The 6,623-nt window shown below is 34.3% G+C and overlaps 1 protein-coding gene across 5 annotated transcripts in view; it reads left to right on the forward strand.

Moving 5' to 3' along the window:
• The window catches only part of LOC121318574 (nuclear pore complex protein Nup50-like), a 37,394-nt gene that overhangs the window by 8,948 nt on the left and 21,823 nt on the right, over positions 1–6,623 (forward strand). The window contains exon 2 of one of the 5 annotated variants that reach the window (XM_041255395.1): positions 6,212–6,320. The exons of the other annotated variants lie outside the window; for them this stretch is intronic. The gene's annotated coding sequence lies outside the window, so the exon portion shown is untranslated. The remainder of the gene's footprint in view (positions 1–6,211; positions 6,321–6,623) is intronic. 5 annotated transcript variants of the gene reach the window in all.

Consider the following 6,623-nt stretch of genomic DNA (forward strand, 5'->3'; position numbering starts at 1 on the left):
ACGACCAAATCGTTGTACATAGCAACTCTATGGCGCCGCTGCCACGTATGGAGCAGGGTATATTCTGTCAAAGCACTGGGGGAGTATCTATAGCAGTTGTAGTGCTTTTGTGAAATATGTACTGAATACCTAGTGTACAAGACAGTGTAAGAAGCGCTATAGTAGAATACACATTTCAATTGCTGCGTTCTGTTACCTAGAGCTTGCTGCGCAGGCTGCTGTCTTTCTGACGTCACACGCAGCTTTTAAAGAAATGCCTTCTCCAAACCTTGCAACGTAGCACACGTTTTCAAAGTACTGTATTAACATTTTTTGTCTGGTTTATCAACAGTCAGTTTAATGTAATAGATAAACATCAAAGCTGCGTTGGGCTATGCAGAATCTGCATATTACTGTGAGTGCTGAGTGATGTCTACAGCGCATGTCTGAGATTCTGTCCGGCACTGTGCAGAACTGCGGAAATCTGATCTATAAGAACAAGGCCAATGTCTCAAACAGACCTGCGACTGCAGCAGGATAGCCTACTTATTGTCAACGTAGTTTTGTTTAAACTAGTTGTAACAGTATTCCAAATTTCTGGGGTAAATGAAGAAATCTTTTTTTTTAAATAAACTCGACGTGTAATAATCATCGAAAGCTTACTTGTGCAATGTCGTAAATGTAAATCGTTTTAGTATTTAATATTTTTTTTATTTTTTTTTTGGGCAATACATATTTTATTTGTGGTTGAAAAAATGAACGACTCATCTCTGCTCTTAAATAGTAACCTGTGGTACACTAATAATTATTTAAAAAAGAGCGCCTTCCCCCACCAGCTCATGTTATCCAGAGGCAAACGTTTAATTTTTTCATTTGCTATTTCGAGAGCGTAAGCTGTATTGAAAGAAATGTCTCGAAACTCCTCTGCTTTTTGTTAAATACCCAGACGACCAAACCAAAAGTTGAATGCAAACTGTGCAAGCGACCGTTTATGTATCATGGAGGCACAACCAATCTCCGAGGTCACTTGACAAGCATAAGTTTATATTATTATTAATATTTTTTGTCACAGTAAAATGTGACTGATTACCTGCTTGGAACAGTGACTGTTAAATAAAGCTTTGTTTTGCTGTTGGTGATGGTGCAGTGCAAGCTTACTGTTGCAAACAGCATCAATTACGTGTAAATAAAAATGTATTTTTATTGAAATTATGAAAACATGATTTACTGTTCTATATAACGTATTTTTAAAACACATGTGAATGTTTGTTTTATTCCATTTATGCGGATTACCTATAATATTTTTTTTCAATCAAATAAACAAGTGGCTATGGTGACGTCACCAGTAAATTATGCAAATTAGTACCATGAAGGTTCAAACCTACCTTCGGTAATGTATTCCGAACCTTCGAAGGTCAATGTACATTTTGTTGCAGCCGTTATAAATAGCAATCTAGGTTTCCTTGCAATCGAAGGAGGGGGGGGAGGGGGGGGGGGGGGGGGGGGTAGTTTTTGCCAGGGAAAGTTTGACTTTTGCATTCAGATATTAAGAAAACAGTATCACCTGCTAATTTACAAAAAATGTAAAATACCTTTAACCACTTTAACTCCAGATGTAAAAATGAAACCCCTTCCCAGGTACTAGATTTTGAAAATAATAATAATAATGTTTTCAAACCTGTAATTGCTATAAAATGTTAACATATGATGAATAAAACACAAATAAATGACCTAAACTGTTTTTTTCATTGATCCTTTATGCTCCTGTACACTACATACCTGTGTTCAATATAGAGATAAAAACAAAAAGCTGATAACAATAATAATAGTAATTATAAAATAAATATCAAACATCATCCAAACGTGTGCCATTGGGGAAGTACCTATAGCAGTTGTGCTTTCGTATAATATGTACTGAATACCTAGTGTACAAGACAGTGTAAGAAAAGTGCTACGGTAGAATATGACCCCTGCAAAACCCAGTAATTTGTTTTCGGTAGGAGGCGTTGCCACTTGCACCCACCCTGAGGGAGGACCCCCATACCCAAAAGCACATCCCTAGTTGGTGCAGCAGTGAATCCAGGTTGAACCCTCTTTTATACCGCCTGGCAAGGGCCATGGGTGGAAAAAACGGGCAGTAAGCGTGGGTGGCGTTATAGTTGGGGTCCAGAAAAAAAAAACACACACACACAACCTTCTGTATTTGCAATAAATTCAAACATTTTATTTTAGTTATACATTTACAGTATCTCCAGGCCATTTTAATAAAACATTAATATTTTTAAAAACTACAGTACTAGTTCTTAACCCAGCAGTAGTTACTTTTGGGGAACAGTTTATACGTAAAATAAATAAATAAACATTTAGTGTCAAATCACCCAAACAATTTCATAAAAACAGAAAAACAGGATGCATTAAAGTGCTTCTGGAATGATGTTCTAGGGCACTATCGGCATTAATGAGTTAAATTCAAATCCTAGCCTTGCATTTAATACATTAAATACAGGCATAATATATTTGCATTGGTTTGTATTGTTTGTATTTAATGCACTGTTGTATTTAATGTTGATGTATTGTTCCTCACTATCTTTCAAAGCACTTTGTAATGGTGGCCCCCTATGAATGGCGCTATATAAAATAAATATTGATTGATAATCTAGTATTGAACTAAGTTTGAAACTTCCTAACCAGAGGCAGTTGGAGCAAATGTTATAGTGAGTCTCTACACAAATATTGGCATTCTCTGTTTTGAGTCAAGCTAAATGTCTTAATCTATATTTTAATATTGTGGATACTTATGGCAAACAAATGCATCCCAGATTTGTGTTGCATTTTTAAATTTTTACTAATCTGACCCGTTCCAGTAGAAATGGAACTAGGTGTATCTTGCATGTGTTTTTTTTTTTTTTTTTTTTTTTATCACTAAAATGGATGCAGCAGTGTTTATTAAGAATATTGGCATTATTCTAAAAAAAATTTATATAGTCCACTAAAACGTGACTAACACTAGAATCACCAGATTTTTGAACTACCTAGAACCGGCATGTGGGTCACTTTGACCCATACATTTTTAAACTGCTTCATTATGAAAATGAAAGACATGCTGTCAAATACAACTGAAAAGTTTTATTCTTGAATATCTTATCTAACATTTGCATTGCAGAAACACCGTATTTACATGGAAAATTAAACATAAAAGGCTTTTTTTTTTAAATGAGCGCTTATACAGCACGACTACAAACAGTGAAAAAATATAATAGAATACACATTTCAAAAGAAATGGGTATGTACATGTACCCATGTACAGGTGTAAATGGGTATATGTACACACAACTATAAAACCGAAATCATTGTTTCTAATACTACATAAAAAGAAAATATAACAGTACTTCCGATGTGATGGCTGCATGTACTCTATTCCAGCTGACTGCCTTCATCCAGGAGCTGTGTTGTAAAAACAGGTGCAGTTCCATTGAACTTTATTCTGTAAACTGGTGTATACAAACCTGTAAAAACCTAATTTTTTTTTTTTTTTTTTTTCTAAAAGTAATAACGAGTATATAGCATACGTTTCATATTGGGCATATAAGTTTTTATCCTACCTGCCATTTCAGTTTGTGCTATGCATCTGAGTGCAGCTTGCTGTATTCCAATCAAAATGACTACTTTCAAGATTAAATATTTCCTTCTGATATATTCCCAGTTGCATTTGTGGAACAAAACAAAGGATTGATTACAACCAGATACATTGGAAAAAAAAGCAATAGGCTTTCACTGAGTTGGCATCTTGACAAATCCATAATCATATAGCAATCTCTGTCTTGTATACAGTCTACAGGCTTGAAATAAAAAAAAAAAAAAACAAAAAAAAAAAAACCACGTGTGCTAGGAGGAGGCAGCGTGTCTTGTTTGTTGCAACTTTTTACAAAAAAAAAAAAAAAAAAAAAAAATACAATATCTTATGCTATTTAAAGAGACATGTATTGTAATGCATGTGGCACATTAACCCACGTGTCTGTTCTAGGTAGAACTGTTTATAACTTTCATTTTTGTGATTCTGGCTATCAAACTCCGTCAGGATATTTAATTCATATTTAGGAAAAGTAAAAAACAGACAGACGTACAGTTTACAGTGGAAGAGTAATTGCCATTTAAATGAAAAATAGGTCAAACTGACCTGCATGGCAGTTCTAGTGCTAACGTGGGTCACTGACCACGCCTACTAAAAACACAGCCTTTTTCTGCCACGTCACCTGTGACATTTCAAAAGGGAAACTGTTCTTGACCTGTATGACTGACCTACAGGTTTGAGGTAAAAAAAATAAATAAATAAATAAATAAAAAATAAAAAAATAAACATGTTAATAGTATGGTGAATACGTGCGTGGGGGGGGGGGTGTTGCACGAACTCCAGCCTGCCGGAAAAACGGATGCATGCTTTTACAGGAAAAGAGTGCTGTATTTCACTCCTGGGTGTGGTTTGTACAAGTCGAAAGAGAGGACTTGACTGCGAAATGCGTTCACCAAAATAATTCTTTCTTCTGTGGCGCAAGCTTTTTCGACAGTGATTATCTGGAGGACGACTTACTTGAATATAGCATGGGATTTTAGAAGTAAGCAATGAGTCAGATACGGTACCTTTTAGTGCACGTCAGTTTTTTACAGTTTTTTTTATAAATAGATGATTGAGGTTTTATTGGAAAACACCATGAACACACACTGGTATATACCCGTATTAGCCCAAATATAAGGCAAGGTTGTTTTATTTTCATTAAAACAAAAAAAAAAAAAAAAAAAAAAAAAAAATGTGAAATACAACTTGGCTTGTAAAGTCAAGGGTCTTGGAAAGTGTGTATTTACAGCAGTTTCCCTGTTTCAAGCAGATATCCCACGTAGACTTGATTACAACATCAAAAACATTATTCTCTACATGAACAAACATGTTTGTACCCACTTTCCCTCTCAATTTATTGAAAAGGTTCAAAGTCACCAAGCAGTTTACCATGAAAATAATATAACTGTTAAAGTAAGCTTACATAAACACTTATTTGCTTACCCCACAGCATATATGACATGTCCACGAATGACATTTTTTAAAGGTAATACACATTTGGCAAGTAGCGAATTTAACGATGCATAGACATAAATTATACTGACAAAGTACATTTTTTTAATATTTATGTTAAAAAAAAAAAAAAAAAAAAAAAGCTAAAATATAGCAAGCAATTTCCTGAAGATAAAATGTATTTATAATAAACAAAACGTAAATATACATTATGATAAACGTAACCTTTAAAAAAGAAAAAATACTGTCTGCAATACACTAATAAGATGGCAACATATTTAAACAAAAATTACTGTCTGCAATGCAAAACTTGTTTTCGTTTCTCAAAAAAATACAAATGGCGTCCTGTAATTTTTGATGAACACAGAGAACCTTGTGAATGCGTAGAAAGGCTCAAAAAGGCAAACGCTAACTAATATCACGGCTAACTTATTTCCCGTTTAGAACGGGTGTACAATACATGATTCAGTACCTTATATTTGCTGTTGTACATTTCCAATCCGATGTCTCCAATTCAGGTCTTTCCTCTGGCTTTATTTTTCGTGCGAGGAGGAGGTTGGCAGTTCTGCTGCTGCTCTATAATTCCATCTGCTGTTGTCGGCCCACTTTTAAACCATTTACTGTGCACTTTTTTTTTTTTTTTTTTTTTTAAAAGCATTTTCTGCTGCTTTTTGGGAAATGTCCCCACCTGTGTGTTAGGTGACAAATTTTTCAGCAGCATGACAAATGCTGGATGAATCAGCTTTTCTGATAACCATGATCTTAAATTGCATTATAACGCCTTTGATACTTGACCCCTTTTCAATCCATTCTTTTCCACATGGTCACTGCAGCTAGTTTTATCCATTTTTATCACTGTATAATGCGAAAGTGTGTATTTACAGTAGTATCCCTGTTTCAAGCAGTGAAATTCTTAACTCAGAGATTTAGAACTGCACTAGAATAAAACGAGCGATGAAATATACTTTCATACATTTTCAGAAATAACGAAAAATGTAATATTTAATAAGTATGAAATATAAATCTCACTAATAGCTTATTGTAACAGTCAAAGGACGATTCCATGTTGTTCAAATTATTGAGAACAGACATTTTTGCTGCTTGCTATTGAAATGTTTTTGACCAAAAATGTACATGTATGTGTGTGTGTTTTTTTTTTTGCACCAGGGCCCAGTGAATCCTAGCACCGTATCTGGATAGAATAATGGTACCAATAGTATACTAAAACCAAACAATTCTGGCACAAGTATACTTGCAGTATGTTACTTTTTGTAAGGTATGCTATTGGATTCTGATCCAAACTTCTTTATACCCTCTGTTAAATGTTGATCACTATGGGTGGTGAAAAATAACAAAAAATGAAATGACAAATGTGCACACATTATATATTAAAATGTGCACTAAGAGTTGTATTAAGCATTTAAGTCAAATACTAAATACAGTACACCCTTGCTGTAACAACCCTGTTTGGGTCCAAATCCTTTTTGTTCGCTATAGTAAAAGGACAATCCAAAACAAACATCGTAAGCTGCAGGAGTAAGTTTAAGGAAGCTAAATTATTAATAATATTGGTACTGTT

Source organism: Polyodon spathula, chromosome 7 (assembly GCF_017654505.1).
Source record: "Polyodon spathula isolate WHYD16114869_AA chromosome 7, ASM1765450v1, whole genome shotgun sequence".
In the NCBI taxonomy this organism is placed as follows: domain Eukaryota; kingdom Metazoa; phylum Chordata; class Actinopteri; order Acipenseriformes; family Polyodontidae; genus Polyodon; species Polyodon spathula.